This window comes from Mastomys coucha, unplaced genomic scaffold, assembly GCF_008632895.1.
Source record: "Mastomys coucha isolate ucsf_1 unplaced genomic scaffold, UCSF_Mcou_1 pScaffold16, whole genome shotgun sequence".
Classification (NCBI taxonomy): Eukaryota; Metazoa; Chordata; class Mammalia; order Rodentia; family Muridae; genus Mastomys; species Mastomys coucha.
Window position 1 is genome coordinate 70,274,330 of NW_022196898.1, and position 17,450 is coordinate 70,291,779.

A 17,450-nucleotide genomic window follows, 5' to 3' on the forward strand; every position below is an offset into this window, starting at 1 on the left:
GTTTCCCCTCCGAAAACCCCCTATCCCATCCCCCTTCCCCTGTTCACCAATCCACTCACTCCTGCTTCCTGGCCCTGGCATTCCTCTACATTGGGGCATCGAGCCTTCACAGGACCAAGGGCCTCTCCTCCCATTGATGACCATCAAGGCCATCTGCTACATATGGGGCTGGAGCCATGGGTCCCTCCATGTGTACTCTTTGGTTGGTGGTTTAGTCCCTGGGAGATCTGGGGATACTGGTTGGTTCATATTGTTGTTTTTAATTTTTTTTTTTAATCTATCAGACTAAGAACCCACAATCATGATCCTGTGTTCCCAATGAACATCTTCAAGACCCCAAACAGAAATATATGTATGTTTTAGCCAATACTTTCCTTCTTTATAAAGCCTTATTTTTATTTCATGTGCATAGGTGTTTTGTCTGCATGTGTATCACATGCATGCAGGACATGCCCAAGGAAGCCATCAGGTTTCCTGGGATTGGAGTTAAGACAGTAGTAGGCAGTCATACCGTGCTGGGAATACTCTAAAAGAGCAGCCATGTGCTGTTAACATTCAAGTCTTCTCTCCAGCCCTTTTTTCTTTATAGGAACTAATTTGATTGCAATAATGATTGAAGACATCAAGTGAAAGAGTCATGATCAAGTCAATGAATCCTCTTGCTCAGCAACAAACTAAGCACGCTGATTCCACCATGACAGTGTTCTAACAAAAGCTCTGATGGGAGCTGTTTGCTGTAAAACTATCATCCTTTTTTTCTGTTCTCCCTACTTGAAAAATGAGTGTGCTTAACAATCATGTAAAAGTTCAAGCGCAAAGCTGACCAATAAAGAAAAGATGCAACAAGCTTCAACTCTATGCAGTCAAAAGAATGAGTTTAGCGACAAGAAACTCTACAATAGCCCAAATTACTTTCTATCAAAAATAGGGTATTGCCAAGCATGGTGGTGTATACCTTTAATCACACCACTTGGGAGACAGAAGCTGACAGATCTCTTGAGTTTGAAACCAGCCTGGACTACACAGTGAGACCTATATTAAAAAAAAAAAAAAAAAAAAAAAAAAAAAAAAAAAATCCATACATAAGGCAAAGGCAATTCCTCTTCCTCACAAAAGTTCTCTCTAAATCTTGCTTTGCCCATTTCTATATGGTAAGTTAAATTCCATTTTCACTAGGAAAACTGGCTCAATCTACTGATAATCATATTGTTGTGGTCTAGACTTTCCATGTTCCCGCAGGCCCTGATGCTGAAGGCTCAGTTGCCAGCAGCTGACACTTAACAGGAAGCATTAGAACCTTTATGAGGTGGAAACTCAGAAAGCTGGGGGCAAGCACCCCGAAGGAAATATCGGAACTTGAGTTTCTTCCTTCTTGCTTTGTTCCTTTTTGCTTCTTGACCACCTGAGGTTAGCAGCTTTGCTCCACCAGCATTTCCTCCCATGATGCACTCACTAACTGGCTAGAGGCCAACTGACTGTGCTGAAACCTCTAAAAAACCTCACTCTCCCTTTTGATTTATCTCAGGCACCACCTTGGAAGACTCATACACATTTCTATCAGGAAGCTACCAACCTCTACCTCTGCAATAATTTTACTTGGCTCTTCAGTCAAGGCTGATATATGGTGGAGTGGGTAGAGTGCGTACTCTGCAAGCATGGGGACCTGAGTTCAGATTCCCACCAGCCACGAAAAGCCAGGCATTCAGGTGTGAGACTCCGATGCCTGTGCTAGGGAAGAAGCAGATAATGCCTGGGGCTCACTGCAAGCCAGCCAACCCAAAAAGACAAGCCTCAGGTCAGAGGAAAGTACTGAACTTTGACTTCTAGGCTCCACAGAAGCATGCAGCAGCACACACACATGAACAACCTCCCGACTCTTAATCCATTTTAATTCGTGCACAGAGCTCTTGCCCCTTTTTCTTCTCTGGTACACTGCATCGAGATTACTCCCTTCCTGTATTATCATCTTCCTTTTTTTTTTTTTTTTTTTTTTTTTTTTTTTTTAGATCCTTCTCATTCATAAGCAGACCTGTAATATCTTCCATGCTAAAACCAGTAAACCCCTTTTCCCTCTAGCCCCATTTTTCTGCCTCCTTTATTAGCAACTTTCTCCAAAAAATTATCTTTCTGTACTCGCTGTTTTTATTCCTTGCATTTACTTTGTTCTTCTCCCCAGTTGCTTTCATGCCTATCTAGGGGTCTGAATGAGAATGTCCCCCATCGGCCCATAAGTCTCAATACTAGATGGAACTGTCTGTGAAGCCTTGGGAGATAAGTCACTAGAGGCAGGCTTTGAGTGTTCAAAAAACTGGCATCATGCCCAGTGTGTTCTCTCTACTTGCTGTTTGTGGTTTGAGATGTGAGCTAAGGGACAGTGGCAGGAACAGCTGAGATATCATGGACTTTAACCCTTTGGAACTGTAAAGCCAATTAAGCACTTTCTTTTATAAGCTCTTTGGTCATGGAATTTTATTATAGCAATAGAAAAGTAAGAGTGTAGTGTATACAAAAAGACCTTCTCTTATATAATAAATTTGTAATCAAATAAAGACATTAATGCTGATATAATCCTACCACTTAATTTTCAGATCCATTCAAGTTTTGCCAGCTGGACTAGTAATACCCTTTACAGGAAAAACAAAATCAAAAAACAAAAGTCAGATCTAGACTATGTCACGGTTACTGGCGTGCTCAAGTCTTCTTCAATCTGAAATTGTTCTTGTCTTTCCTAACTCTTATGGCCTTCACATTTTTTTAAGTTTACAAGCTACTATTTCAGTAAAGCAGCCATCAACTTTAGGTTATCTGACACTTCCATTTAACCCTGATTATGCTTCTTGGGCCACAAACACCCTGTGCCTTTGCATCCAGTGAGGTGGCACACAACTTCAACCATCCTATAGCTTGCAGTGCCAACTGATCACTTGATTAGGGAGTCATGTTAAGATGCCGTTAAAAACAAACAAACAAAAACCACAGATCTCCATTATTCTTTAAAGTACTTTCTTGATTTCTGAAATAAGATTCTTCATTTTAGGTTCATCCTGGCAATTTTTTTTTCTGCACTAACCTGGCATCAATTGTATCTAAAAACAAACAAAACAAAAAATCCTTTTTCTTTTAGTGAGTGAAGATACTCAGGAACAAGGCCTGTTAACAATGAGAGTACAAATAAAGACACAACACACACATTTACCTACTTCTTCATTGCTGTACTTGTGTGCATGTACAGAGAAGGTGTTTACAGCAAAATCTCCAATTCCAATCTAACAATACTTTGAATATTGGTAATCCCATTCTCTGAAAGCGCAAAGAACTCTGGCTCTTTTTATCTCTAATACAGTTACTCACTTGAACAATCTCCAGTGTGTAAGCAATCACCCAAGGCCACAACTGACTCCCCTCAGATACTTTCTTCCCTGTACTGGGTCAGAAGGCCTACTTTGGCCTTCTCCATCAGTCTGTCTGTTTTCAACCACACATCTATGTTCACTTCCCCCTCTCATCAGCTGGTTCCATGACTTTGAAGCTGACTGCTCTCATGTATGGATGCCTTCCTTACTCTATTTGGACTCTGATACACTGCAATGGCTATAGCTTAGACTCTCCCATTTAGTCACTCATTGACTTGGTCATCAGATACAACAGTGTCCTGTGGAAACTGTCCTATTCTCTATTTGGGCCCTGGCTTACCACTCCCCATTCCTGATGTCCTCAAAACTCATTTTTAAACCCTGATCTAGGATTATCACCCTCTTCTAACTCTGTGAGGAAACTGATATTGTATACAGCCTCACTTCAACTACTCAGAAGATAAAATACAAGAGGTAAGTTCCTGTAACTCACTTTGGATTCAGTTTCACATTCCCTCACTTATCCCTAACTGAAAATATCCTTAATTCAAACCATTTGCTAATTCTTAACCAAAGTGAATTGTCAAAAGTAAAGATGCACTTACATAGACTATATATATGTTTATAACAGCCTGGTGCCACAGGCAATCTCAGCTATTCCAGAGGCTTAGGTAGGAGGGTCACAAGTTCAAGTCCTGCCTAGGCAACTAAGTAAAAAAACCTAAATCAATCAATTCCTTCTTCCCTCCCTTAAATTTAATTTAAAAATTCAAATTAAATTTAAATTTAAAGTAAAAATAAATTTTTTACTTTAATTCCTTAAAGTAAAAAGCACCTGGGGGTGTAGCACAGTAATACAGTACTTATCTAGCATTTACAAAAACCTAGGTTCAATTCCCAGTACCAGAAAAAGGGACATTTATTTCTACTTAAAATGGTATTTAGGATTAGAGAAAGGATTAAAATTGATGAAGCAAATGAAGTAGAATACTAAAACTATGATTAACACAACTTTAGCTTTCCAAGATAAAATATTTGACAAATGTATTAAACCATGATATGGTTACAACAGGATATCTAAAATAGGAGTATGATTTTTCCTATTAAAACAAAACAGTCTTCCCTGCTTATCTACCTTTATTACAAAGAGTAATCTTCAGTTTTAGAGGAAATGGTGTCTTTTGATTGTACTCACATTTACAGCACTCTTCCTTTACTCTCACATCTAGAAGCCATATCAGCATTATACTAACTTGCTGCGTGTATTTAAAGAACTAGAAGTACTTAAAGTACCAGAAGTACCAAGAAGTTTGGAGGATGAACATAAAGAGCCTGTTAGTACGTAATCCAACATCTTCCAGCATGTATGTAAGATAACTGCCTTAGTGTTTTAATTCTAATAGGTAAGTCAGCAGTTGCTCCTTATACATTCCAAATACTGAGGCAGCTCACACATACATGCAAGTTGTTAGTTCATGTTCCACCTACTCCCACTTCGTATAACAATAAGCCACCTCTTTCTCTGCAACCCTCCCTCCCCCCATGCCATCACTTACTCTAGATACAACCACTATCTGGAGACACTGCAGAGCTATCGTATTTCTTAATATCTGTTCTATTTATCCTTGAACTCAAAGTTCACATTTTTCTAGATCAATCATTTCAAAATTCAAAAGAGATCATTATAGTAGCTAAGAACATTGATTATTGGCTTAGGGATAAAGCACATGTAGTGTTAAGTGTGAGTACTGGACACCAATCTACGATATTTGGGGGAAAAAAAAGGCCTGGGCAAGTATGGCAGCCTGCCTCTGTCTGAGTAAATAAAAGTAGAGAAGTTACAGAGTGCAACAGGGAAGACACCCACTGTCGGCTTACACACACACACACACACACACACTCCTCTGCTAGATAAATCTCCCTCCAGAGCAATGTCTCTGCACTGTACCACCTGCCTCTCCAGAACCCCTCTCCACCTGTGCTTCTCTGAACCCCAGCAGACAGCATCAGTGGTTTCCTACCTCTTCCTCGGGCTCAGGCTAGGGGAGAGACAAACAAGATAAAAGTGAGGTCAGGGTTCTCATTCTTCTGGCACTCTCCCTATCAGGAATCTGCAAGCTTCCTATGTTCCTCTACTAAAAGTCAGATCATATCAGGTACCCCTCAGTCAAAATTACATAGGGGCCTGGAAACTGTTTCTTCTCCTTGCTGTTAAGACCTAATTAGTATCAGGCCATGGTGGCACACACCTTTAATCTCACCGCTCAGATGGCAGAAGGCAGATCTCTGATTTTGAGGCCATCTTGGTCTACAGATCTAGTTGTAGGACAGCCAAAGCTACACAAAGAAACCCTGTCTCAAAAAAAAAATAAAAGACAAAACAAACAAAAAAGGAACTAACAACAGCAACAACAAAACCTTAAATAGTAATAGCTTCACACTGTTACCATGACAACTATACTGTTGGTACTGTTTCTTTATTGTTAGGCATAGTGGTGCACTTCCGCAATGTCAGTACTTCTGAAGTGAAAGCAAGATCATGAATTCAACAGACTACAAGGCAAGTTTAAGGCCATAGCAGGTAACATGAAACCATCTCAAAAAAAACCTAAAATGTCTCTTTATGAAATGTTCTTTCATTAGCTCCGTAAGTGTGCTATTTCCTACCAGCTCCATGACTAATGCAGAACAGAAATGTGTGTTCAGAGATATGATAAACTCAGTGCAAGACTTTCTAGGACTGGAGAGATAGCTCAGCAGTTAAGAGTGCTGTCTGCTCTTCCAGAGTACCCAAGTTTGGTTCCAGCACTCACATTGGACAGCTCACAGTCATCTCTACCTACAATTCCAGGGGTTTCAATGCCCTCTTCCTACCTCCATGGGCACTGCACACATAAAATAAAAATAAGTAAATCTTTTTTTAATGAGAAATGTTGTTCATGGGTCTCTTAGAGAACACTAATATGGTGTGGACAGTATTATCAGAGTCCTCTTTATAGTAACCTAACAGACTGCTATGCTACCAAGACCAAATGTATCCTTGACTTTAGTATGCTGTAGAAGTTCTCCAAAGGTCTTCAAACTTCTAGCTTCATCCACATTCTACTTTTTCTATCAAAACCAGTTATTTTCCTGATACATACTACCACAAGAATTTAAGATTAACTTTCACATATTTAAAAGTTAACTGAGGTGAGCAGATACTGTTTCTAAGTTATACAAATAGGATGAAGGTATAGTCCAGTGGCTTGTTAAGTGTTACCAAGGCCCTGGGTTCCAGTCATAGCACTGGGGAGAAAACACACAAATAGGAAACAGGTATAGAAAAAGATGCTCAGGCACTCACTGTTGGAGAGATGGTCTGATGATTAAGAGACCTGGCTTCTCTTCCAGAGAACCCAAGCTTGACTCTTAGCACCTACCAAGTGGCTCACAATCATCTATAACTCCACTTCCAGGAGATCTGATGGTCTCTATGGGCACTGCATGCACATGACACATATATATACATGCAGGTATACCCACTACGATAGCCTGGCTATAATCAAGAAAGCAAATGAAGGGCTAAAGAGATGACTTAGAAGTTAAGAAGTTAAGTCCTGCTCTTTCAGGCCTCTAGTTCAGTTCATAGTATCCACATGGGATGGCTCAAAACCACCTGCAGTTCCAGTTCTGACATCTTCTTTTGGTCTCTGTGGGCACTTAACACTCCTATATACAGATACACATAATTAAAAATAAAAAAAAAGGTCTTAAACAAAACCATATTTTTTTAAAAAAAAGCAGATGAAGGCCAGTGACATGGCTTAGCAGGTAAAGGCGCTTGTCACTAAGCCTGAGAATCTGAGTTTGATTGCCAGAGTCCACATGGTGGAAGGAGAGAACCAACTTCCTTCTGTATCCCAACCCTCATACTGAATACTAACAATAAATTGCAGAAATTTACACTTTCACACATTGCTTGTGAAAATGTAAAATGCAAAATAAGCAGGTAACACAGCTACTCAATGATTCTGCAACTCCACTCCTAAAGAGAAACAACAGAAAAACCTGTTTTGAAAAAAAGAAAACCAGCCGGGCAGTGGTGGCGCACGCCTTTAACCCCAGCACTTGGGAGGCAGAAGCAGGCAGATTTCTGAGTTCGAGGACAGCCTGGTCTACAGAGTGAGTTCCAGGACAGCCAAGGCTATACAGAGAAACCCTGTCTCGAAAAAACAAAAAAACAAAAAACAACAAGAAAAGAAAAAAAAGAAAACCATATCTCCACTCAAAAACTTAGCCATAAATCTTCACAGCAGTATTATTCATAATAGAAAAACATGGAAACAATCTAAATGTCCAAAGAATGAATTAATAAAATGTGCATATGCACAAGATTAATATTATTTGATAAAAAGAATGAAACACTCACCGGTAAGTGCTACAATGTGGATGACCTTTGAAATCATTATGCTAAATGAAACATGGCCCATCAGCTGTGACCACATATTTTATGATTCTATTTATATAGAATGTTCATAACAGATAAATCTGCAAAAAAAAAAAAGCTGAATGGTTTCCAAAGGCTGTAGGTAAGTGAAGACAAGAAATACAGAATTGACTTTTAATGAATATCATCTTTGGTTCTGGCGTAACAAAAAAAAGCATACAAACCAGACCAATGACAGGAAAGACAATGAACAGATAAAAGCTCCCAGAATATGGGAGGGAGAGACAGGGACAGACAGAAGGGAAAACGGGAGGGAGGACCGGAGTCCATCAGTGAGTGCATGCACACACACATATATTCATCGTGTCTAAGTATGGAGGTTACAGGTTGGCATAGGTGTACAGACTGAGTGATTTATATTAAGAATAGAATTGAGAGATGGAGATGGCTCAGTGATTAGGATCACTTGTTGCTCTGCACACAACCCAGGTTCAAGTTCCACCACCAAATGGTGTCTCACAACCATCTGTAACTCCAGTCCCAGGGAATCTGACACTCTCTTCTAACCTCCAAGAGCACCAGGAACACATGCACATATAAGTAAAACACTCATACACATGAAATAACAAAATATATCTTTAAAAAAGAAAAAGAAAAAACCCCAAACCAGGACTGATTTCTCACAGTTCTGTTGCCTGCTGAAACTGCTCTCTGCTTCCATGACGACCCCTTCACAAGGGGTACTGCCACAAGGTGAAGATGGAAGTGCAATGAGAGGATCCTCTGTCCTTCAGGTCCTTCATAAGGGACCAGCCCCGTTCTTGAAGGCAATATCCTCATGGCCTAGTCATCCCCAAAGAGCACACCTCCAATATTGTTGTATTGGGAGATTAGTTTCAATTAGAATTTGAGGAGGGAAATACCAACCAAACTATATTATATTTGGCTACTATGAATAATTCTGTAATAACACAGAATGCAGTTATTCTTTAACATCTCTTGTCATTTGGTTTACATATATGCCCGAATGAGATTTTGGGATCATATGAAGTTCTAGTTCTAAATACCTTACGAACTTCCATACTGTTTTTACATGCTATGCTAACTTACATTTCCACCAAAAGTGGTATACTTACCTGTTCACCAACGCTTGCTTTTTTCATCACTTTGCTAAAAGTCATTTTAAATGAGATACAAGGTAATATCTCACTGTGTTTTCAATCTGCATTTTCCTGATGAATTTTGACATAGAACATTTTTCTATATACTTGTTGGACTTTTGAGTGATGTTTATTCAGGTCAATTGCCCAGTGTGTATATGTGCAAGTGTGCAAGCACATATATGTAATGATGTGCATGTGCCACAGCATACATATGGAGGTCAGAAGACAATCTCAGGTGTCAGTCCTTGCTTCTACTTCGAGGCGAGGTCTCTTTCTTGACCACTACTGCATATACCACAGTATCTATCTGCCTTGTGCATGTTCAGAGAGTCTATCTCCACCTCCCATCTTCCCATAAGAGCACTGAGACTTCAGATGCATACTTCACACAATAAGATTCAAGTCCACAGTGCACAGAGTCATTTGTTTTCACAGCCCTGTATGTCTACTTCTTAGATCAGGTTATGTATTATCTTGGTACTACATCCCTAAACTGATAAGTTTCCAAAAGACAGTCTCCCACTCCAGGCACGTCTTTGTTGTGTAGAGCTGTGTCTATTTTTGCTTTTGCTACCAACACTTTCAGGGTCATATTCAAAACAATCTTTGTCAAGACCAACATCATGGAGCTGTCTCTGTTTTCTTCTAGTATTTTTATAGTTCCAAGTCTTCACTTAGGTCTTTATTTGGTTTTATTGATGTTTTTAGTGTTGCTGGGTTTTTTTGTTTTGTTTTTGTTTTGTTTTGTTTTGTTTTTGGTGGAGTATGGCATAAAATAAGGAACTAGTGAGGTTTTCTCAAACAAATAAACAAAAATAACCTATCTTTGATCTAGACCAGTGTTTCTCAATGTGTAGGTCAAAACCCCTTTGGGAGTCAAATAACCATTTTACAGCATCAGCTAAGAACATCAGAAAACACAAACATTTACGTTGTGATTCATAACAGTAGCAAAATTAGTTTATAAAATAGCCACAAAAATAATTTTATAGTTGGGGGTTCACCACAATATAAGGAACTGTCTTAAAGGGCTACAGCATTAGGAAGGTTGTGAACCAAGGATCTAGACAATGCAGCATTTGAAAATATCCTCCAAGATTCAAACTGACAATACTATCGGTGATGTAGGTCTGTTGGTAGAGTGCATGCCTGGAGTGCATAACTTCCTGGCTTGAACACACAGCACTGCACAAAGAGTAGTGGTGGATGCCGGTCATCTCATCATCAGGAAATAGAAGCAGAAGATCAGCTGTGCAAGGCCTTTGCTGTGGAGCAAGTTTGAGGGTGCCCTAAGCTATGTGAGACCTTGTTAAAACACACACACACACACACTCAGAAATACATGCACACACAAAATAAATCAGCTTTTATCTATTAAGAACATAGTAACAAATATTAAATTCTCAATATAAGAAAATCCTGGTTTCACAATAATGACAAACAAGATCTATGTCACTATTCTACAAGACAGTCTAGATTAAAATTTGGATAAAATCTATCTTAAACAAGCTAAAGCAACAAAAGACAACCCATGGTGTTATAAGTGTGAAATGTCCTATGCAGGTTGATGTACTTGAAAACTTGGCCCCCATCTGGTAGTACTGTTTGGGAGTGTCTAGCTGGAGGAAGTGGGTCACTTGGAGGAAGGTCTTGAGGGCTACAGCCTGCCCCAGTTCCAGCTAGACTGCTGACTTGAGCCAGAGATGTAAAACCATACAAAGCAAAAGCTCCCAGTACCACTGACAAGAGCTGCCCTGGCCATCATGCCCTCCCTCCTACAGATTATGCAAACAAAGTTTTCTCCCTTAAGTTGATTCTGTCAGGTACTTTGTCAGAACATCAAAAAACAAAAAACAAAAAACAAAAAACAAAAAAAAACAAAAAACAAAAAACAAAAAACAAAAACAAAAAAACCTAACTAAAACAAGATAGTATGAAATTACAAGGTCACAAGTAAAATAAAAATGAGCATCCAGAAATGTATGATGCAAAAAAAGCATCTGTTTGACAATTTTGAAATTTTACATCTGTTTTAATAAAATAGCAAGAGACACAACACAGAAAGAGAAAAGTAAATCCAACAACCACAGTAAATTCTGAAACCTTAAAGTTGGTTCAAGGTGGTTCCAGATTGGGAGTGACCTTAAACACATAGCAAAAGAAAATTCCTAAGTATACAATTGACCAGAGACAGATAATTCTCATAGATCTCTGGTCAAAATGGAAAAGTACAAACGCCGGAGGACATACTGTGTGATGGCACTTACATGAAAATCAACCCTTTGTTTTCCAGTTCATTAGGTCAATTCATATAGGCCTTCCCTACAGTTAATATCCATCAACCATAGGAGCACTAACAAAACACTGGGTGCTCACAGTTCTCCTTTTTAGAATCTGAAGGGCCCTAAAATATGCTATTGAAGATAATCAGCTGTACTCAAATACTCAGGACCTAAATAAGCTGAGAACATTTTCATATAAAGAGAGACAACTGGTTTCAATAGCAAGTTATGAAAAAGATTCCTCAGGCTAAAAGAGATACAACAGATAAAGCTAGCCCTCAGAATTCATGAGGGACTAAATCCAGGACTGCTCATAGAAAGAAAAACTAGGAATGCTTAAGTCCCTTCTACAAGATGGCACCATATCTGGTATAACCCAGGCACATCCTGAAAATGTTTCCACTTTAAAACATCTCTACATTACTAATAATACTTAATACAATATAAATGCTATATAAACAGCTGTTTTACTACATCGCTTAGGGAATAATAAACTGGGAGGGTGAAGGTAGTGTTTCTTAGTGTTCTATACAGATACAATCTTTTTTAAATATTTTCAAACCACAGATGGCTGACTGAACCCAGAGAAGGCCAACTAATTACACATCCAGGAAATAAAAACTGCCTTAGGATCTAAAGCATAATTTAATTACAAAGTTATTGCAATTCATTGAAAAACTACCTTAGAATCCAAAGCATAGTTTAATTACAAAGTTACATCAATCCATTGAATTACTCCACCAAATCAAGAAGTGTCTGAGTGCTTAGCCACTTCCTAAAAATAAAATGCTAATGTGTCAAAAATGGAGATATCTGACTATAAATATATGCTTTTGAAATAGTAGTAGTATATAAAAGATTTCACACTTAGCACTAGAAATTAAACCCAAGATACTAGGCAAATACTTGGCCACGGAGACACTTCTCTAGCCCCCTCCCTCACTGGATACTTTAAAGACTCTGATTGGTGTCCTATCAAGAAATTAAAAAGAAGCCAAGAGAGCGGTGCACACTTGCAATCCCAGCATCTGGGAACTGGAGGATGGAGAATTTAGAATTCAAAATCAGCCTCAGCTACATATAAAATTTGAGGTCAGCTTGGACATAAGATCATACTTCAACCAACCAAACAAACAAAAAGAACAAGGAAAAACTGCCTCTAAGCCCTAAATATTAATATTAACTTGGATTCAGTGGGGATTTTATACAACTCCTTTTTCAGCATGCCTTTGTCAACAGCTCCAGACAAATCCTAAGTGCTGAATCCCATATTAACAGAGCAATCAGATATCATCTGATAATGCCTGATAGCATCCCTTTATACTGCAAAAGAGGCTTCAAAGAACTAGTCACAGGAAATTATGCAAAAGCAATCACAAATTTTACGACAATATTATTTCAGAAACAAAAGAAAATGCAGAAAGGCAGGAATGACAATATTAAAATGATCTTTAGTCCCTATTTTCAAAGCATAATTTTCAAATTAAAATCGAAGAATTTATCATTCTATCATTAAAAAGTGGTGTCTCACTTAAAAACACGTTTCTTGCACACAAGAAAAAATTCTTAGTCCATAAATCAGCTCACAAAACTCAAAACAGAGCCAAGCACCACACAGTCAAGCCCACTACTACCTTTTCTACAGAGGAGCCTTTCATGTCCAGAAACAGCTCTGCTAACTAACTACAGTGTTACAGAAGAAAAATATGAGGAGAGAGGAAGGGGTAACAGTATTAACAAGTTGTGGTAATAATTCACATTAAAAAGATACAGTCAGTTTCAGAACCAGTAAGATACAACTGTACTGAAGAAAACAACATTTCATATTGCATGCAGTTTTTGTGTGTGAGTGAAGAAACACATGTAATTATCTTTCAAAACCTAAAGTACATGGTCCGAGTCAAGAGGACTGGCTGTTATTCCAGAGGACCAATGTTCAATGCCCACCACCCACATCGAAGCTCACAACCATTTGTCACTCCTTTAACTCCAGTTTCAGAAAACCCAGTGCCCACTTCTGGCCATATACATGCAAGCAAAACATTCACATACATAAAATAAAAATAGAAATTTTAAATAAATGGATAAAATACAAAGGAATACCTCTTCCTTTCACCAAAGAATTAGAGAAGAAATGATCCCTTCTACTAAAGCAAATTAAGATTTCCTTCTGTGGATTTTTTTAATGGTTCAAAAACGAGGTTGATTTTATGCTAAAGCATAGCTACACGTGCACAGACACACAGATACCATGTTCCTGAATCAAGCAGTCAGCCAGACCAGCCTCTGTGCCTGGTCCCTATCTCCGCCTCGCTGCTTTCAAGCTTCTTATACTAATGCAAGTCCAATCTAACCACTATGATGAGGTTGGCCCAGAAAGCATTTATTTGGAGTCCTATCAGTGCCAGGCTCTGCGTTGAGAAGCATGCTGATAACTGGGGGAACAGTAATGAAGCAGATGGAAAGAGCAATGAGTAAGACATGATCCCTGCCCTCTAGGAACGTGAGAGTCCCCACATGCACAATAACCCTTCCTGTTCTAAAACCTAGGTGAGGTGACGCCATCTTTCTAAAACTTTCCCTACAACGAACAGAAGAAAAACAATTTTTAAAAAACGTTTTAACCTTCAGTTGTCACTTTCTACTCATTTTAGTGTTATTTCTAAAGTCTTAAGTCACGGCTGGAGAGAGGGTTCAGTGCTTAAGATTATGGGCTGCTCTTCTAGTGGACACAGGTTCAATTCCCAGTACCTACATGGTGGCTCACAATCATCTCTAACTCCAGTTCTAAGGAATCCTTCTGGCCTCCAAGAAAACCAGGCACATATCCTGGTGTACAGATATATGTACACACAAACTATATACAGAAAAGAAAAAAACTGTCTCAATCACATGAGCTACTAGAGATTCATATTTCTGTGCAATTGATTCTTTTAGTATATGTCCACAAAGCCTGGACTACTATTTAAACCATATGAACACAAAATTAAAATCTATTGGATGGCCCAACATTAGTCTTTTCCACATGCTTTAGTATGCTAGTTACTACACATGGCTTCAACTGAAATACAGGGCAGCTCTTAGTTTTATTTACTGAGGAAGGCTCTCACAGGGCTGGCCAACTCTGGCTAGTGTAGCTATCTTCCTCAGGAAATTTGTGACTGCCTCCTGAGTCACAGGGATTTCAAACTGCTGTCATTCCTGGCTGACTTCTGCATGGGTTCTTGAGGATCAGAGCTCCAGTCCTCACACTTGAACAAGCAAGCTGCTTTATCCACTAAGCAATGTTCCCTGACCCAGGTAGCAAAATTTTAATAGGCCATATAAATGTGATATGTATGACCTATTTCTGTCATGTATACATATGTATGAATTTATGTACAAATACATATATACATACATACTTATCAGTATAAATATTTTTCTGTTGAACTTTAATTGATCTCTCAGAAAACTAAAATGTTACCTCCTGACAAGTCAAACTTACTAACTAAATGAAGGAGTTCTCTGACTCCCTCAGCTATAAAAGCTATTAATTACAAAATCTGTACTTGGGGGCTAGAGAGGTGGCTCAGCAGTTAAGAGCACTTACTGCTCTTGCAGAGGATCCATGTTCAGTTCCCAAGACCCATAAGGCCAGCTCACAACCATCTGTAACCCAATTCCAGGGGATCTAGCACCCTCCAAGGGCACCCAGCACACACATTGTGAATACACATACATGCAGGCAAAACACTCATTTACATAAAAATGGAAAAAACTTTTAAAAATCTATACTTTGTGAAATCACTGATTCATATTTAGCTATGATCCTCTATTCTTTATGATAAAGAAGTCAACACAATAAGCAATGGACAAGATGTTGCACATAACTAATCATGCATCCTGGGGGGGGAATGCAAGCTGTGTGCACATAGCTAATCATGCATCATGGGGGCAGAGGGGAATGCAAGTTGTTGCCTCTAGTCACTACCTCACTTAAACACTCATTTAAGACGAGAAGTCTCCTAAAGCACAGCTCAGATACATTAGCAGTTAATGCATAAAGCCTTAAAACTACCCAAGAAAAGCCTGACCTGACCCATTTAGCAAACTGCTGTTAGTTCTGAAACCCAGGACCACAAATGTAGCACTTCTATGGAATACCTTTATTTATTTCCAAAATTTAACATAAGACTTTAAGAAGCATTAAAACAAACAAACTACGGTAGTGTACACCTGTATCCACAGGAATCCAGGGCCAGCCTAGGCTGTACTGTGTGAAACCCTGCCAAAGAAGAATGAACGATTAAAATGAGGAAGGAGGGTTGGGGGAGCCTGAAAAGATAGTGCGATAGTGCAGTTGATAAAGTGGCAAGTACGAAGACCAGAATCCACAATAGAGTAAGTAAATAAACAAATACCAGGGAATAATCCCACCACCGCAGTGAGAAGGCTCCTGGGGCTCACTGGCCATGAGGCTCACCTAAGCAGCAAGCTCAAAACAAAGAAGAGATCCTGTTACAAAAAACAAGGTGGATGACCTCTCAAAAACACCCAAGTCTGACCTCTGTCCTCCGCAAGCATGCATACCCACACGTGCACACAAAAAATAAAACAGCAAAAACCACCCAGTTACAGCAAATGACTGAAGTTGAGCATGTACTTATAGATCATCAAATTTTTTGTGTAACAATGAATTTTCAATAATTAAATCCTTAGGACAGTAACATGACCCTAAAGATAAAATATGAAAACTGTTTCCTATATTTAAATTTTGATGCAAATTTCCCAAACAAATTCCAAATAACAGACAGCTTAGGTGCTTGTATTATACTGCAACATGCTAGAAAACACAATCCTCGTTCAAAACTGTAAACAAGAACTAGGGCCATAGCTCAACAGTTAAGAACACATACTGCTCTTGCAGAGAACCTAAGTTCAAATCCCACCACTCACATGAAAAACAACTCACAAGCACCTGCAACTGCAGCTTCAAAGAATCATATGTCCTCTTCTGGCCTCCTTAGGCACCCATCCATATGCATACACACATGCACACACAGACCAAAAAATAAATGTTTTTAAAAAAACTGCAAAGTCCAATCAAGTTTTCTGTTTAGTCCAATGGCTAAGAGCACTTGCTGCTTTTGCAGAGCACCTGAGTTTGGTTCCCAGCTTTCCTGGTGAGCCTCAGAACCCTCTGATCTACAGCTCCAGGGGATCTGATGCCCTCTTCTGGCTTCTTCGCCACATATTCCCAAAGTCAGCCACAAATAAATACAGGATTTAAAATTAAAAATAAGGGGCTAGAGATACGGCTTGATGTTCAGTATGTGCGAGGTCTTGGGTTCAACTGCCAGCACCAAAGAGATAAATAATAAATTTTGTAAATGGAAAATAAAACTATACCCACTTCCATCCACTGATGACACTGTAATGCATCATAGAATGTACATTTAAAAGGGGAAAACCTTAATCCCAGCCACTGGAGGGAGAGTCAGGTGATCTCTTGAGTTTAAGGACAGCCTAATCTATATGGCGAGTTCCAGACCAGCCATGTTTGTAGTAAGACTGTCTCATAAAAACAAATGGGAAAGGACCAATAATGCTTGAAGGTCTAACTGATGTTACATGATCCGTTTACAAATGACGCTCACCATTATTAGAACCAGTGGAGGGGCTCCTGAGGTATTTTGTCCTGGTGGTTATGTTTGCAGACTGGGCAAACACTTGTGCAAAGTGTGACTAAGTTAAGTAGGTGACTAGAGGAGCTTTTTAAGTATCACTTCTAAAATTCCCAATCTACAACAAGCGGGGTGGGGGGGTGGAGGGGGTTAGAGAAACCATTCGGCCTTTTGATTAAACGATCGGCTTCGAATCCCAGTTAGTGTATATACCCAAAACTTGTTCCTCCTCTCCCGCTACAGAGATTTCCCGAGATTTTCGCAAACAAAGGCATGGAAAATATGCACAGGTGGGATAAAAAAAAGGGGAGTGGCAGAGGCCAGGCGGCGCTCACTCGAGACAGCGCCCCCTCGCCGCCAAGGTTCCCCGGCCGCACCTGAGAAATCACTGCCCTGCACACCTCCACCCTCAGGCGGCGGCGTCCCGAGCGAATTCCCCGACCTATAACCCTCCGCCTGCACCTTGGTCGGGCATTGGGTATTGTCTGCACCCTCCAGCGCCCAGGAAAGGCACGGAAGAAAGAAAGAGAGAGAGAGAGAGAGAGAGAGAGAGAGAG

General features: G+C 39.5%; 1 protein-coding gene and 1 long non-coding RNA gene across 6 annotated transcripts in view; one reads left to right on the plus strand and one right to left on the minus strand.

Annotated features, from left to right (window-relative positions):
• LOC116093724 overlaps window positions 1-817 on the plus strand; it is a 19,269-nt gene extending 18,452 nt beyond the window's left edge. The window contains exon 4 of the long non-coding RNA XR_004119815.1: window positions 573-817. This is a non-coding gene — a long non-coding RNA (uncharacterized LOC116093724). The remainder of the gene's footprint in view (window positions 1-572) is intronic.
• Window positions 1-17,450, minus strand: part of Fnbp1l (formin binding protein 1 like) — an 87,835-nt gene that overhangs the window by 69,425 nt on the left and 960 nt on the right. The gene's annotated exons all lie outside the window — the stretch shown is intronic.